Source organism: Aegilops tauschii, chromosome 3, assembly GCF_002575655.3.
Source record: "Aegilops tauschii subsp. strangulata cultivar AL8/78 chromosome 3, Aet v6.0, whole genome shotgun sequence".
In the NCBI taxonomy this organism is placed as follows: Eukaryota; Viridiplantae; Streptophyta; class Magnoliopsida; order Poales; family Poaceae; genus Aegilops; species Aegilops tauschii.
The window spans coordinates 182,916,866-182,935,249 of NC_053037.3; positions in this window are offsets into that span (position 1 = coordinate 182,916,866).

An 18,384-nucleotide genomic window follows, 5' to 3' on the forward strand; every position below is an offset into this window, starting at 1 on the left:
AGAATAGAGTCATACTTTAAGCAAGATGACATGATGTAGAGGGATAAACTCATGCAATATGATATAAACCCCATCTTGTTATCCTCGATGGCAACAATACAATACGTGCCTTGCTGCCCCTACTGTCACTGGGAAAGGACACCGCAAGATTGAACCCAAAGCTAAGCACTTCTCCCATTGCAAGAAAGACCAATCTAGTAGGCCAAACCAAACTGATAATTCGAAGAGACTTGCAAATATAACCAATCATACATAAAAGAATTCAGAGAGGATTCAAATATTGTTCATAGATAAACTTGATCATAAACCCACAATTCATCGGTCTCAACAAACACACCGCAAAAGAAGATTACATCGAATAGATCTCCACGAGAGAGGGGGAGAACATTGTATTGAGATCCAAAAAGAGAGAAGAAGCCATCTAGCTAATAACTATGGACCCGAAGGTCTGAGGTAAAATACTCACACATCATCAGAGAGGCTATGGTGCTGATGTAGAAGCCCTCCGTGATCGATGCCCCCTCCGGCGGAGCTCCGAAATAGGCCCCAAGATGGGATCTCACGGGTACAGAAGGTTGCGGCGGTGGAATTAGGTTTTTGGCTCTGTATCTGGTAGTGTGGGGGTACGTAGGTATATATAGGAGGAAGGAGTACGTCGGTGGAGCAACAGGGGGCCCACGAGGGTGGAGGGCGCACCCAGGGGGTGGGCATGCCCCCCTACCTCGTTCCCTTCTGGTTGATGTCTTGACGTAGGGTGCAAGTCCTGTGGATCACGTTCGTTCCGAAAATCACGTTCCCGAAGGTTTCATTCCGTTTGGACTCCGTTTGATATTCTTTTTCTGTGAAACTCTGAAATAGGCAAAAAAATAGCAATTCCGGGCTGGGCCTCCGGTTAATAGGTTAGTCCCAAAAATAATATAAAAGTGTATAATAAAGCCCAATAATGTCCAAAAGAGAATATAATATAGCATGGAGCAATCAAAAATTATAGATACGTTGGAGACGTATCAATCCTCAGCCACCACCATCTCTTGCCCATCGTCAGCCAGCACCTCCTCATCCCCACTCTGCTCCTCTTCTTCCCCTCTCCATTCCGGATCATCCTCGCTGCTACTTTTGCTGCAGCCAGAGTCGCTGCTGCTTTGGCTGTAGCCAGAGTCGCTGCTGCTGCTCCCATTGCCTGACCAAATGCAACAATGACCATTAACAATGGATGTGAGACAAAGCCAAATGTAGAGGAAGAAGAGGCATAACATACTGGCATCATCATGTCCTAGTAGCGCATGCGACACATAGTCGTGTTGAACACCTTCACGGTGAGCATGGCGTTGCCGTCGTACCTGAAGAGAAGGAAGTACCCGTGCCATAGGCCGTAGGCACGGTAGAACTGCTCCCAATCACGACACAGGTACATGTGGCTGTTCCTGATCACCACCTCCACGTCCCAATGCCTGCGAAGCCCACTGCCGGCCTGTCACAGCTTCACATTCTTTGGCCGATGGCCGTCCAGCATCTTCATAAAAGTGTCAGGCAGCCTCTGAAGTTTGGGACAAGGAGTGATGTAGCAAACAACAGGGTTATCATAATGAGATGGGTGAAGGGGAGATCTCTCCGTTTATATACCTGCCTCCTGGAGGAAGTCCCAAGTATGATACTGAAGAACTCGAAAGCATCCCCCCATCTCTGATAAGCAGCAGAAGAGACCAATTACTGCCCTTACAACATTATCATACAACATTATAGCAGCAGAAGTTTTGAGCAGAAGATAATCAACTACACGAAGTTATCATTTCACATTCAAAAAGCAATGCACTTGTGGACATATGATGGCAACAGCTTGAACCCTTCAAAACTAGGGATTTCTTTATACATGAAACAAAACTGAAAATGTAAACCAAATTAACAAGTTGCAGTTACTTGGAGTAACATTTGGTTTTAATTTAACTATAATACGCAAGGGATGATATTGCTCAAATATGTGTTACAAAACTAAGAAACAAGTTTGAAGAGAGAATAACAAGCACTAGTGTTGGCACTGTACTTTGGGCAGTTAGTTAGTGGAAATTTTGCTAATAGAGATGCTTTGACTGATTTCCTGGAACGTAAATAATTTCCTGGAACCCAAAAACCATTGGATACGAAAAAGCGATATTTGCATCAATAAATAACTATTTATTGCTACAAGTGCCAGTAATATCTTAATGAGAGGGGGTTATCAGTGTTATTCATTCATTCAGATCACTACTCAGCCTCAAGGCATAGCTACCTTTGTTCAATGCATCTATCTTTTAGGTTTCTATCATTCCTCAATTTTTTTATAACAATCCCCTCCCTTTATTAGCCTAATTCTTGCTACAAGTGCCATGGCTTCAATCAGCAACAAAATAATACATACTGATGCCGATGGCCCTGCCTGTGGCTTGGTCGATACCGATGTATCATCTTCTGCTCCCATAGAGTATGTGGCATTTGGTCTTTTTTGAGACTGTGGTAGTGTTACTCATCGCCAAAAAGGAAATGGTAGGGTTACAAAAAAAACCATGTCAATCACTAGTCCATGGGTAAATGGCTTCCAAGAGTTAGAAGCATTTATATATTGCATTGCCGTGGGCCTCTTTGAATTGAAGGAGTTTTTTTTAATCCTTGAGATTTCTCTTTTCATGTTGGTCGTTTAATTTGTTGGATTGAATCCAGTAGGAACTTTTACTAAGGATTCATTTGTATTCATTCCATAAGAATTATAGCGCCCACCCAAAGACTCTTGAAAAGAATCCGTACTTTTCTCTGTGATGCAACCAAACCAAAAACCGTGCGTGATTCATATGGGCATAACTTTGCGATCTTTTTATTTTATGTTTCTAGAATCATGTGAATCAAAGATGCCCTAAATTGTTTATCGACGATCAAATCTAACAACCAACATTTCACCTACCTACGTGATAAGTACTTCTGCCATGGCACACTTACTTGAGGGCGAGGAGCGGTGGAGGTCGAGGTCGGGGTGGCGCAGGGTGGAGGAGGGGGTCGCCAGGGCGTCGGCGGCGGCACGGCGATAGGGTTGGCGCGGGGGCGAAGAGGGGGTCGTCGGGACGGCGTGGCGATGTGGGTGAAGTGGGGCGGCGGCGACACAGGGGCGGGGCGGCCGGCGATGGGGGTGGTGCAAGGCAGCGTCGGCTCGGGCACGGGGCGGAGAGAGGGGACAGAGAGAGAGAGGGGTCGGGCGCGGGCGTGTTTGATTTTTAGTTAGAGCACGGTTCTTTGCCGTCTGCTAGCAGACGGCAAAGAGCCTAGCTAACAGACGTCAGTTTGTGCACTTTCTTTGCCGTCTGCTAGCGGACGGCAAAGAAAGAGGCCGTTAGGTGGCTGTCGCTAGTGGGCCACCCTCCCTCTTTGCCGTCAGCGAGAAGACGGGAATGCATCTATGCCATTAGCTAGCGGACGGCAAAGAGCCGACTGACGACAAAAAATATCTTTGACGTCAGCTTATTCTTTGTCGTCAGTTTCATTTAACCTTATGGCAAAGACCTTCTTTGCCATCAGCTAGCTGACGGCAAAGAGCCAGCTGACGGCAAAGATCCCGATTCCAGTAGTGTATATTGCGAGAGGCATCATATATAGAGATCTTTTATGTTCATAGCAAGTGCTATGTTTGCATTTTGATGAAGTTGAGAAAAGTGTAATGGTCATTATTGTAAGGTGTTGCTTCTACCTTGAGAAAGAAGAAAGGGAGTCAAAAAAGAATGCAAATAAAACAAAGATGTGTCAAGGTGTCACCGGAAAAGTGACAGGGAGAAGGAGCAACACCATTATACTTTATTAGAGTATGCATGTAAAGTGCTTTGAAGTAGCACTATGTACTCACAATAGACATTTTTATAAGTGCTCCAAAGTAGCACCACTTCATTACATTTCATTGTTGAGAATTCATGAGTTTCATATACCTACTAGTATATTGCAATGATGAGCCTCCTAAAATGAGCTCTAGATGTTCGTGTGCAGGAAAGTTGGATGCACCACCATTCGTCCATAGGAGAGATTTCATTCACATGTGCATCCTAGTTGTACGACAATCTCTACTCCCTGGACAATATCAATCCTAAGGTCTCCCTCATCCTTATGGTGAGCTGCGTTGTTACAAGGCTTTCTTTTTCCACTTCTTTTAAACCACCATGATTACTATTTCTCTTTGCCCTGCTTAGGAGATAAACTCATAGTTGCGTTCAGATTCCAGGTTTTTGAAGATTGTGAAACAGAGGAAACAAGTGATTGTATTCTGTCTTGTATTGAGGGTTAGCCTAGAAGTGATTGCCATGTTAATATGCCTTGCATTAATAACTATGATTGTTTACCCAGTTAACTTGGCATTCTTTCTAAACACTTGTCATTGGTGACTTTGACTTGATGCATTTGATTATCAGATAATATGTAGGGTCTTCTTTTGTATGCATTGAGATAGTTGAAGATTGTTAATACACGCCTTTGACAAACTTTTGTTTTATCGATTTACATCCACTATAAGTGATACATTAGTTGAATCAAGATCATGTTTGGTAGCATTCATCCTTTTTATAATGTACATGCTCGTCTCAAGCATGTAGAGCTTGGGGAGCTGATACGTCTCAAATTTACTCCCTCCGTCCCAAAATACTTGTCCGAGCAATGGATAAAAACGGATGTATGTAGAACTAAAATACGTCTAGATACATTCATTTCTCCGACAAGTATTTTTGGACGGAGGGAGTATCAATAATTTCTGTATGGTTTATGCTATATTTCTATCAATTGTAAAGTCATTCATCATACTTTTTATTGAATTCATTGGACTAACATATTAATTCAGCGTCCACGACCAGTTTCTATATTTTTGGTATTTTTCCAGTTTCAAGAAAATACCTACAGAAACTGTTGGGGAACGCAGTATTTCAAAAAATTTACCTACAACCACGCAAGATCTATCTAGGAGAAGCATAGCAACGAGCAGGGAGAGTGTGTCCATGTACCCTCGTAGACCGAAAGCGGAAGCATTTAGTAACGCGATTGATGTAGTCGAACGTCTTCGCGATTCAACCGATCCTAGCACTGAACGTACGGCACCTCCGTGTTCAGCACATGTTTAGCAAGATGACGTCCCTCGAGCTCTTGATCTAGTTGAGGACGAGGGAGAGTTCCGTCAGCACGACGGCGTGGCGACAATGATGATGATGTTACCGGCGCAGGGATTCGCCTAAGCACTACGACGATATGACTGAGGTGTGTAACTGTGGAGGGGGGCACCGCACACGGCTAAGAGAAGACTTGCTGTGCCTTTGGGGTGCCCCCCTCCCACGTATATAAAGGAGGGGGAGGAGGAGGCTGGCCCTAGAGGGGGCGCGCCAAGGGGGGGAGTCCTACTTGGACTCCCGGTCCAAGTAGGATTCGGCCCCCCTCCTTCCTTTCTCCGGAGGGGGAAAAGGGGGAAGGAGAGGAGGGGAAGAGGGAAAGGGGGTCGCGCCCCTCCCCTTCTTATTTGGACTCCACATGGGGGGGCGCCTCCCCTTGTGGGTTGTCCCCTCTTCTCTCCCATGGCCCATAAGGCCCATGATTTCCCCTGGGGGGTTCCGGTAACCTCCTGGTACTCCGAAAAAAATGCCTGAATCACTCGGAACCATTCCGATGTCCGAATGCAACCTTCCAAAAATGCCTGAATCACTCGGGAACATAGTACTTCAAAAAAATTCCTACGATCACGCAAGATCTATCTAGGAGAAGCATAGCAACGAGCGGGGAGAGAGTGTCCACGTACCCTCGTAGACCGAAAGCGCAAGCGTTTAGAACACGGTTGATGTAGTCGAACGTCTTCGCGATTCAACCGATCCAAGCACCAAACGTACGGCACCTCCGTGTTCGGCACACGTTCAAAAAGATGACGTCCCTTGAGCTCTTGATCCAGTTGAGGACAAGGGAGAGTTCCGTCAGCATGATGGCGTGGCGACGATGATGATGAAGTTACCGGCGCAGGGCTTCGCCTAATCACTACGTCGATATGACCGGAGTGTGTAACTATGGAGGGGGGCACCGCACACGGCTAAGAGAAGACTTGGTGTGCCTTTGGGGTGCCCCCCTCCCACGTATATAAAGGAGGGGGGAAGAGGAGGCGGGCCCTAGAGGGGGCGCGCCAAGGGGGGGAGTCCTACTTGGACTCTCGGTCCAAGTAGGATTCGCCCCCCCCCCTCCTTCCTTTCTACGGAGGGTGAAAAGGGGGGAGGAGAGGAGGGGAAGAGGGAAAGGGGGCCGCGCCCCCTCCCCTTCCTATTCGGACTCCACATGGGGGGGCGCGCCTCCCCTTGTGGGTTGTCCCCTCTTCTCTCCCATGGCCCATAAGGCCCATGATTTCCCCCGGGGGGTTCCGGTAACCTCCTGGTACTCCGAAAAAATGCCTGAATCACTCGGAACCATTCCGATGTCCGAATGCAATCTTCCAATATATGAATCTTTACCTCTCGACCATTTCAAGACTCCTCGTCATGTCCGTGAACTCATCCGGGACTCCGAACAAACTTCGGTCATCAAATCACACAACTCATAATACAAATCGTCATCGAACGTTAAGCATGCGGACCCTAGGGTTCGAGAACTATGTAACATGACCGAGACACATCTCTGGTCAATAACCAATAGCGAAACCTGGATGCTCATATTGGCTCCTACATATTCTACGAAGATCTTTATCGGTGAAACCGCATAACAACATACGTCATTCCCTTTGTCATCGGTCTGTTACTTGCCCGAGATTCGATCGTCGGTATCATCATACCTAGATCAATCTCGTTACCGGCAAGTCTCTTTACTCATTCCGTAATGCATCATCCCGCAACTAACTCATTAGTCACATTGCTTGCAAGGCTTATAGTGATGTGCATTACCGAGAGGGCCCAGAGATACCTCTCCGATATATGGAGTGACAAATCCTAATCTTTATCTATGCCAACCCAACAAACACCTTCGGAGACACCTGTAGAGCATCTTTATAATCACCCAGTTACGTTGTGACGTTTGATTGCACAAAAGGTGTTCCTCCGGTATTCGGGAGTTGCATAATCTCATAGTGAGAGGAACATGTATAAGTCATGAAGAAAGCAATAGCAATAAAACTAAACAATCATTATGCTAAGCTAATGGATGGGTCTTGTCCATCACATCATTCTCCTAATGATATGATCATGTTCATCAAATGACAACACATGTCTCTGGTCAGGAAAATTAACCATCTTTGATTAACGAGCTAGTCAAGTAGAGGCATACTAGGGACACTTTGTTTTGTCTATGTATTCACATATGTACACAGTTTCCGGTCAATACAATTCTAGCATTGTTGGGGAACGTAGTAATTTCAAAAAAAATCCTACGCACACGCAAGATCATGGTGATGCATAGCAACGAGAGGGGAGAGTGTTGTCCACGTACCCTCGTAGACCGGAAGTGGAAGCGTTATGACAACGCGGTTGATGTAGTCATAAGTCTTCAAGATCGACTGGTCCTAGTACCGAACGTACGACACCTCCGCGATCTGCACACGTTCAGCTAGGTGACGTCCCACGAACTCACGATCCAGTAGAGCTTCGAGGGAGAGCTTCGCCAGCACGACGGTGTGATGACGGTGATGATGAAGCTACCGGCACAGGGCTTCGCCTAAGTACTACGACGATATGACCGTGGTGGATTATGGTGGAGGGGGGCACCGCACACGGCTAAGTGATCAATGATCAACTTGTGTGTCTATGGGGTGCCCCCTTCCCCCGTATATAAAGGAGTGGAGGAGGGGGAGAGGGCCGGCCTCCTAGGCGCGCCCCAAGGGGAGTCCTACTCCCACCGGGAGTAGGATTCTCCCCCTTCCATGTAGTAGGAGTAGGAGAGAAGGAAGGAGGTGAGAGGGAGAAGGAAAAAGGGGGGCGCTGCCCCCCCCCCCTTCCTAGTCCAATTCGGACTAGAGGGGGAGGGGCCGCGCGGCCTGCCCTGGCCGGCCCTCTCTCTCTCTCCACTAAGGCCCATAAGGCCCATTACACTCCCCGGGGGGTTCCGGTAACCCCGCGGTACTCCGGTATATGTCCAAACTCACTTGGAACCCTTCCGATGTCCAAACATAGTCATCCAATATATCGATCTTTATGTCTCGACCATTTCGAGACTCCTCGTCATGTCCGTGATCATATCTGGGACTTCGAACTACCTTCGGTACATCAAAACACATAAACTCATAATACCGGTCATCACCGAACGTTAAGCGTGCGGACCCTACGGGTTCGAGAACTATGTAGACATGACCGAGACACGTCTCCGGTCAAGAACCAATAGCGGAACCTGGATGCTCATATTGGCTCCTACATATTCTATGAAGATCTTTATCAGTCAAACCGCATAACAACATACGTTGTTCCCTTTGTCATCGGTATGTTACTTGCCCAAGATTCGATCGTCGGTATCTCAATACCTAGTTCAATCTCGTTACCGGCAAGTCTCTTTACTCGTTCTGTAATGCATCATCCCGCAACTAACTCATTAGTCACAGTGCTTGCAAGGCTTATAGTGGCGTGCATTACCGAGAGGGCCCAGAGATACCTCTGCGACAATCAGAGTGACAAATCCTAATCTTGATCTATGCCAACTCAACAAGTACCATCGGAGACACCTGTAGAGCACCTTTATAATCACCCAGTTACGTTGTGACGTTTGGTAGCACACAAAGTGTTCATTCGGTATTCGGGAGTAGCATAATCTCATAGTCATAGGAACATGTATAAGTTATGAAGAAAGCAATAGCAATATACTAAACGATCAAGTGCTAAGCTAACGGAATGGGTCAAGTCAATCACATCATTCACTAATGATGTGATCCCGTTAATCAAATGACAACTCATGTCTATGGGTAGGAAACTTAACCATCTTTGATTCAACGAGCTAGTCAAGTAGAGGCATACTAGTGACACTATGTTTGTCTATGTATTCACACATGTACTAAGTTTCCGGTTAATACAATTCTAGCATGAATAATAAACATTTATCATGATATAAGGAAATATAAATAACAATTTTATTATTGCCTCTAGGGCATATTTCCTTCAGTCTCCCACTTGCACTAGAGTCAATAATGTCGATTACACAGTAATGATTCTAACACCCATGGAGTCTTGGTGCTGATCATGTTTTGCTCATGAGAGAGGCTTAGTCAACGGGTCTGCAACTTCAGATCCGTATGTATCTTGCAAATCTCTATGTCTCCCTCCTTGACTTGATCGCGGATGGAATTGATGCGTCTCTTGATGTTCTTGGTTCTCTTGTGAAATATGGATTCCTTTGCCAAGGCAATTGCACCAGTATTGTCACAAAAAAATTCATTGGATCTGATGCACTAGGTATGACACCTAGATCGGATATGAACTCCTTCATCCAGACTCCTTCATTTGCTGCTTCCGAAGCAGCTATGTACTCCGCTTCACACGTAGATCCCACCACGACGCTTTGCTTAGAACTGCACCAACTGACAGCTCCACCGTTCAATATAAACACGTATCCAGTTTTTGACTTAGAGTCATCCGGATCAGTGTCAAAGCTTGCATCGACGTAACCATTTACGACGAGCTCTTTGTCACCACCATAAACGAGAAACATATCCTTAGTCCTTTTCAGGTATTTCAGGATGTTCTTGACCGCTGTCCAGTGATCCACTCCTGGATTACTTTGGTACCTCCCAGCTAAACTAATAGCAAGGCACACATCAGGTCTGGTACACATCATTGCATACATGATAGAGCCTATGGCTGAAGCATAGGGAACACCTTTCATTTTCTCTCTATCTTCTGCAGTGGTCGGGCATTGAGTCTGACTCAACTTCACACCTTGTAACACACGCAAGAACCCTTTCTTTGCTTGATCCATTTTGAAATTTTTCAAAACTCTATCAAGGTATGTGCTTTGTGAAAGTCCAATTAAGCGTCTTGATCTATCTCTATAGATCTTGATGCCCAATATATAAGCAGCTTCACCGAGGTCTTTCATTGAAAAACTCTTATTCAAGTATCCTTTTATGCAATCCAGAAATTCTATATCATTTCCAATCAACAATATGTCATCCACATATAATATTAGAAATGCTACAGAGCTCCCACTCACTTTCTTGTAAATACAGGCTTCTCCAAAAGTCTATATAAAACCATATGCTTTGATCATACTATCAAAACGTTTATTCCAACTCCGAGATGCTTGCACCAGTCCATAAATGGATCGCTGGAGCTTGCACACTTTGTTAGTATCCTTTGGATCGATAAACCTTCAGGTTGCATCATATACAACTCTTCTTCCAGAAATCCATTCAGGTATGCAGTCTTTACATCCATTTGCCAAATTTCATAATCATAAAATGCGGCAATTGCTAACATGATTCGGACGGACTTAAGCATCGCTACGGGTGAGAAGGTCTCATCGTAGTCAACTCCTTGAACTTGTCGAAAGCCTTTTGCAACAAGTCGAGCTTTGTAGACAGTAACATTACCGTCAACGTCTGTCTTCTTCTTGAAGATCCATTTATTCTCGATGGCTTGCCGATCATCGGGCAAGTCAACCAAAGTCCACAGTTTGTTCTCATACATGGATCCCATCTCAGATTTCATGGCCTCAAGCCATTTCGCGGAATCTGGGCTCATCATCGCTTCCTCATAGTTCATAGGTTCGTCATGGTCAAGAAACATGACCTCCAGGACAGGACTATCGTACCACTCTGGTGCAGATCTTACTCTGGTTGACCTACGAGGTTCGGTAGTAACTTGATCTGAAGTTACATGATCATCATCATTAGCTTCCTCACTAATTGGTGTAGGAGTCACAGGAACAGATCTCTGTGATGAACTATTTTCCAATAAGGGAGTAGGTACAGTTACCTCATCAAGTTCTACTTTCCTCCCACTCACTTCTTTCGAGAGAAACTCCTTCTCTAGAAAGGATCCATTCTTAGCAACGAATGTCTTGCCTTCGGAGCTGTGATAGAAGGTGTACCGAACAGTCTCCTTTGGGTATCCTATGAAGACACATTTCTCCGATTTGGGTTCGAGCTTATCAGGTTGAAGCTTTTTCACATAAGCATCGCAGCCCCAAACTTTAAGAAACGACAACTTTGGTTTCTTGCCAAACCATAGTTCATAAGGTGTCATCTCAACAGGTTTAGATGGTGCCCTATTTAATGTGAATGCAGCCGTCTCTAAAGCATAACCCCAAAACGATAGCGGTAAATCAGTAAGAGACATCATAAATCACACCGTATCTAGTAAAGTACGATTATGACATTCGGACACACCATTACGTTGTGGTGTTCCAGGTGGCGTGAGTTGCGAAACTATTCCGCATTGTTTCAAATGAAGACCAAACTCGTAACTCAAATATTCTCCTCCACGATCAGATCGTAGAAACTTTATTTTCTTCTTACGATGATTTTCCACTTCACTCTGAAATTCTTTGAACTTTTCAAATGTTTAAGACTTATGTTTCATTAAGTAGATATACCCATATCTGCTCAAATCATCTATGAAGGTGAGAAAATAACAATACCCGCCACGAGGCTCAACATTCATCGGACCACATACATCAGTATGTATGATTTCCAACAAATCTGTTGATCGCTCCATTGTTCCGGAGAACGGCGTTTTAGTCATCTTGCCCATAAGGCATGGTTCACAAGTACCAAGTGATTCATAATCAAGTGATTCCAAAATTCCATCAGAATGGAGTTTCTTCAAGGCCTTTACTCCAATATGACCTAAACGGCAGTGCCACAAATAAGTTGCACTATCATTATCAACTCTGCATCTTTTGGCTTCAATATTATGAATATGTGTATCACTACTATCGAGATTCAATATAAATAGACCACTCTTGAAGGGTGCATGACCATAAAAGATATTACTCATATAAATAGAACAACCATTATTCTCGTATTTAAATGAATAACCGTCTCGCATCAAACAAGGTCCAGATATAATGTTCATGCTCACGCTGGCACCAAATAACAATTATTCATGTCTAAAACTAATCCCGGAGGTAGAGGTAGCGTGCCAACCGCAATCACATCGACTTTGGAACCATTTCCTATGCGCATCGTCGCCTCATCCTTAGCCAATCTTCACTTAATCCGTAGTCCTTGTTTCGAGTTGCAAATATTAGCAATAGATCCAGTATCAAGTACCAGGTACTACTGCGAGCATTAGTAAGGTACACATCAATAACATGTATATCACATATACCTTTGTTCACCTTGCCATCCTTCTTATCCGCCAAATACTTGGGGCACTTCCGCTTCCAGTGACCAGTCCCTTTGCAGTAGAAGCACTCAGTCTCAGGCTTAGGTCAAGATTTGGGCTTCTTCACTTGAGCAGCAACTTGCTTGCCGTTCTTCTTGAAGTTCCCCTTCTTGCCTTTACCCTTTTTCTTGAAACGGGTGGTCTTGTTGACCATCAACACTTGATGCTCCTTCTTGATTTCTACCTCTGCAGCCTTTAGCATTGCGAAGAGCTCGGGAATTGTCTTATCCATCCCTTGCATATTATAGTTCATCACAAAGCTCTTGTAGCTTGGTGGCAGTGATTGAAGAATTTTGTCAATGACACTATCATCAGGAAGATTAACTCCCAGACTCCCAATTGAATCAAGTGATTATTATACCCAAACATTTTGAGTATATGTTCACTGACAGAAATATTCTCCTCCATCTTGCAGCTGTAGAACTTATTGGAGACTTCATATCTCTCAATCCGGGCATTTGCTTGAAATATTAAGTTCAACTCCTGGAACATCTCATATGCTCCATGACGTTTAAAACGTCGTTGAAGTCCCGGTTCTAAGCTGTAAAGCATGGCACACTGAACTATCGAGTAGTCATCAGCTTTGATGTGCCAGACGTTCATAACATCTGGCGTTGCTCCTGCAGCGGGTTTGGCACCTAGCGGTGCTTTCAGGACGTAATTCTTCTGTGCAGCAATGAGGATAATCCTTAAGTTACGGACCCAGTCCGTGTAGTTGCTACCATCATCTTTCAACTTAGCTTTCTCTAGGAACGCATTAAAATTCAACGGAACAACAACACGGGCCATCTATCTACAACAACATAGACATGCAAAATACTATCAGGTACTAAGTTCATGATAAATTAAAGTTTAATTAATCTACTTAAGAACTCACACTTAGATAGGCATCCCTCTAATCATCTAAGTGATCACGTGATCCACATCAACTAAACCATGTCCGATCATCACGTGAGATGGAGTAGTTTCCAATGGTGAACATCACTATGTTGATCATATCTACTATATGATTCATGCTCGACCTTTCGGTCTCAGTGTTCCGAGGCCATATCTGCATATGCTAGGCTCGTCAAGTTTAACCCGAGTATTCTGCGTGTGCAAAACTGGCTTGCACCCGTTGTATGTGAACGTAGAGCTTATCACACCCGATCATCACGTGGTGTCTCGGCACGACGAACTTTCGCAACGGTGCATACTTAGGGAGAACACTTATACCTCGAAATTTAGTGAGAGATCATCTTATAATGCTACCGTCGATCTAAGCAAAATAAGATGCATAAAGGGTAAACATCACATGCAATCAATATAAGTGATATGATATGGCCATCATCATCTTGTGCCTTTGATCTCCATCTCCAAAGCACCGTCATGATCACCAACGTCACCGGCGCGACACCTTGATCTCCATCGTAGCATCATTGTCGTCTCGCCGACTATTGCTTCTACGACTATCGCTGCCGCTTAGTGATAAAGTAAAGCAATTACATGGCGATTGCATTTCATACAATAAAGTAACAACCATATGGCTCCTGCCGGCTGCCGATAACTCCGTTACAAAACATGATCATCTCATACAAAAAAATTTAGCATCATGTCTTGACCATATCACATCACAACATGCCCTTTAAAACAAGCTAGACGTCCTCTACTTTGTTGTTGCACGTTTTACGTGGCTGCTACAGGCTGAGCAAGAACCGTTCTTACCTACGCATCAAAACCACAACGATATTTCGTCAAGTATGTGCTATTTTAACCTTCAACAAGGACCGGGTGTAGCCACGCTCGATTCAACTAAAGTTGGAGAAACTGACACCCGCCCGCCACCTGTGTGCGAAGCACGTCGGTAGAACCAGGCGTAAGCGTACGCGTAATGTCGGCCCGGGCCGCTTCATCCAACAATACCGCCGAATCAAAGTATGACATGCTGGTAAGCAGTATGACTAGTATCGCCCACAACTCACTTGTGTTCTACTCGTGCATATAACATCTACGCATAAACCTGGCTCGGATGCCACTGTTGGGGAACGTAGTAATTTCAAAAATATTCCTACGCACACGCAAGATCATGGTGATGCATAGCAACGAGAGGGGAGAGTGTTGTCCACGTACCCTTGTAGACCGAAAGCAGAAGCGTTATGACAACGCGGTTGATGTAGGCGTACGTCTTCACGATCGACCGATCCTAGTACCGAACGTACGACACCTCCGCGATCTGCACACGTTCAGCTCGATGACGTCCCACGAATGCACGATCCAGTAGAGCTTCGAGGGACAGCTTCGTCAGCACGACGGCGTGATGACGGTGATGATGAAGCTACCGGCGCAGGGCTTCGCCTAAGCACTACGACGATATGATCGAGGTGGATTATGGTGGAGGGGGGCACCGCACACGGCTAAGAGATCAATGATCAACTTGTGTGTCTATGGGGTGCACCCTTCCCCCATATATAAAGGAGTTGAGGAGGGGGAGAGGGCCGGCCTCCTAGGTGCGCCCCAGCGGGAGTCCTACTCCCACCGGGAGTAGGATTCTCCCCCTTCCATGTAGTAGGAGTAGGAGAGAAGGAAGGAGGAGAGAGGGAGAAGGAAAAAGGGGGGCGCCGCCCCCCTTCCTTGTCCAATTCGGACTAGAGGGGGAGGGGGCGCGCAGCCTGCCCTGGCCGCCCCTCTCTCTCCACTAAGGCCCATAAGGCCCATTACACTCCCCGGGGGGTTCCGGTAACCCCCCGGTACTCCGGTATATGTCCAAACTCACTCGGAACCCTTCCGATGTCCAAACATAGTCATCCAATATATTGATCTTTATGTCGCGACCATTTCGAAACTCCTCGTCATGTCCGTGATCATATCCGGGACTCCGAACTACCTTCGGTACATCAAAACACATAAACTCATAATACCGATCGTCACCGAACATTAAGTGTGCGGACCCTACGGGTTCGAGAACTATGTAGACATGACCGAGACACGTCTCCGGTCAATAACCAATAGCGGAACCTGGATGCTCATATTGGCTCCTACATATTCTACGAAGATCTTTATCGGTCAAATTGCATAACAACATACGTTGTTCCCTTTGTCATCGGTATGTTACTTGCCCGAGATTCGATCGTTGGTATCTCAATACCTAGTTCAATCTCGTTACCGGCAAGTCTCTTTACTCGTTCCGTAATGCATCATCCCGCAACTAACTCATTAGTCACATTGCTTGCAAGGCTTATAGTGACGTGCATTACCGAGAGGGCCCAGAGATACCTCTGCGACAATCGGAGTGACAAATCCTAATCTTGATCTATGCCAACTCAACAAGTACCATCGGAGACACCTGTAGAGCACCTTTATAATCACCCAGTTACGTTGTGACGTTTGGTAGCACACAAAGTGTTCCTCTGGTATTCGGGAGTTGCATAATCTCATAGTCATAGGAACATGTATAAGTTATGAAGAAAGCAATAGCAGTATACTAAACGATCAAGTGCTAAGCTAACGGAATGGGTCAAGTCAATCACATCATTCACTAATGATGTGATCCCGTTAATCAAATGACAACTCGTGTCTATGGCTAGGAAACTTAACCATCTTTGATTCAACGAGCTAGTCAAGTAGAGGCATACTAGTGACACTTTGTTTGTCTATGTATTCACACATATACTAAGTTTCCGGTTAATACAATTCTAGCATGAATAATAAACATTTATCATGATATAAGGAAATATAAATAACAACTTTATTATTGCCTCTAGGGCATGTTTCCTTCAAGCATAAATAATAAACATTTATCATGATATAAGGAAATATAAATAACAACTTTATTATTGCCTCTAGGGCATATTTCCTTCAGTCTCCCACTTGCACTAGAGTCAATAATCTAGTTCACATCGCCATGTGATTTAACACCAATAGTTCACATCTTTATGTGATTAACATCCATAGTTCACATCGCTATGTGACCAACACCCAAAGGGTTTACTAGAGTCAATAATCTAGTTGACATTGCTATGTGATTAACACCCAAAGACTACTAAGGTGTGATCACGTTTTGCTTGTGAGAGAAGTTTAGTCAACGGGTCTGCCATATTCAGATCCGTATGTATTTTGCAAATTTCTATGTCTACAATGCTCTATATGGAGCTACTCTACCTAATTGCTCCCACTTTCAATATGTATCCAGATTGAGGCTTAGAGTTATCTAGATTGATGTAAAAACTTGCATCAACGTAACTCTTTACGACGAACTCTTTATCACCTCCATAACCGAGAAATATTTCCTTAGTCCTCTTAGGTAACTAAGGATAACTTTGACCGCTGTCTAGTGATCCACTCCTGGATTACTATCGTACCCCCTTGCTAAACTCATGGCAAGGTACACAATAGGTTTGGTACACAACATAGCATACTTCATAGAACCTTGACTGTGGCATAAGGAATGACTTTCATTCTCTTTCTATTTTCTGCCGTGGTTGGGTTTTGAGTCTTACTCAACTTCACACCTTGCAACACAGGCAAGAACTCCTTCTTTGACTGTTCCATTTTGAACTACTTCAAAATCTTGTCAAGGTATATACTTAATGAAAAAATCTTATCAAGCATCTTGATCTATCTCTATAAATCTTGATGCTCAATATGTAAGTAGCTTCACCGAGGTCTTTCTTTGAAAAACTCCTCTCAAATACTCCTTTATGCTTTCCAAAAAATTCTACATCATTTCCGATCAACAATATGTCATTCACATATACTTATCAGAAAGGCTGTAGTGCTCCCACTCACTTTCTTGTAAATACAGGCTTCGTCGCAAGTCTGTATAAAACTATATGCTTTGATCAACTCATCAAAGCGTATATTCCAACTCCGAGATGCTTGCACCAGTCCATAGATGGATCGCTAGAGCTTGCACATTTTGTTAGCACCTTTAGGATTGATAAAACCTTCTGATTGCATCATATACAACTCTTCTTTAAGAAATCCATTAAGGAACGCAGTTTTGACATCCATTTGCCAGATTTCATAAAATGTGGCAATTGCTAACATGATTCGGGCAGACTTAAGCATCGCTACGAGTGAGAAAATCTCATCGTAGTCCACACCTTGAACTTGTCGAAAACCTTTTGTGACAAGTCGAGCTTTGTAGATAGTAACACTACCATTAGTGTCTGTCTTCCTCTTGAAAATCCATTTATTCTCTATGGCTTGCCGATCATCGGGAAAGTCAACCAAAGTCCATACTTTGTTCTCATACATGGATCCCATCTCAGATTTCATGGCTCAAGCCATTTCGTGGAATCTGGGCTCATCATAGCTTCCACATAGTTTGTAGGTTCGTCATGGTCAAGTAACATGACCTCCAGGAAAGGATTACCGTACCACTCTGGTGTGGATCGTACTCTGGTTGACCTACGAGGTTCAGTAGTAACTTGATCTGAAGTTTCATGATTATCATCATTAGCTTCCTCACTAATTGGTTCAGGAATCACTAGAACTAATTTGTGTGATGAACTACTTTCCAATTCGGGAGAAGGTACAGCTACCTCATCAAGTTCTACTTTCCTCCCTACTCACTTCTTTCGAGAGAAACTCCTTCTCTAGAAAGGATCCATTCTTAGCAACAAAGATCTTGCCATCGGATCTGTGATAGAAGGTGTACCCAACAGTTTGTTTTGGGTATCTTATGAAGAGGCACTTCTCCAATTTGGGTTCGAGCTTATCATGATGAAGCTTTTTCACATAAGCATCGCAACCTCAAACTTTAAGAAACAACAGCTTAGGTTTCTTGCCAAACCATAGTTCATACGGTGTCGTCTCAACGGATTTATATGGTGCCCTATTTAATGTGAACGCAGTTGTCTCTAATGCATAACCCCAAAACAATAGTGGTAAATCGGTAAGAGACATCATAGATCGCACTATATCCAATAAAGTACGGTTACGATGTTCGGACACACCATTACGCTGTGGTGTTTCAGGTGGCGTGAGTTGTGAAACTATTCCACATTGTTTCAAATGAAGACCAAACTCATAACTCAAATATTCACCTCCACGATCAGATCGTAGAAACTTTATTTTCTTA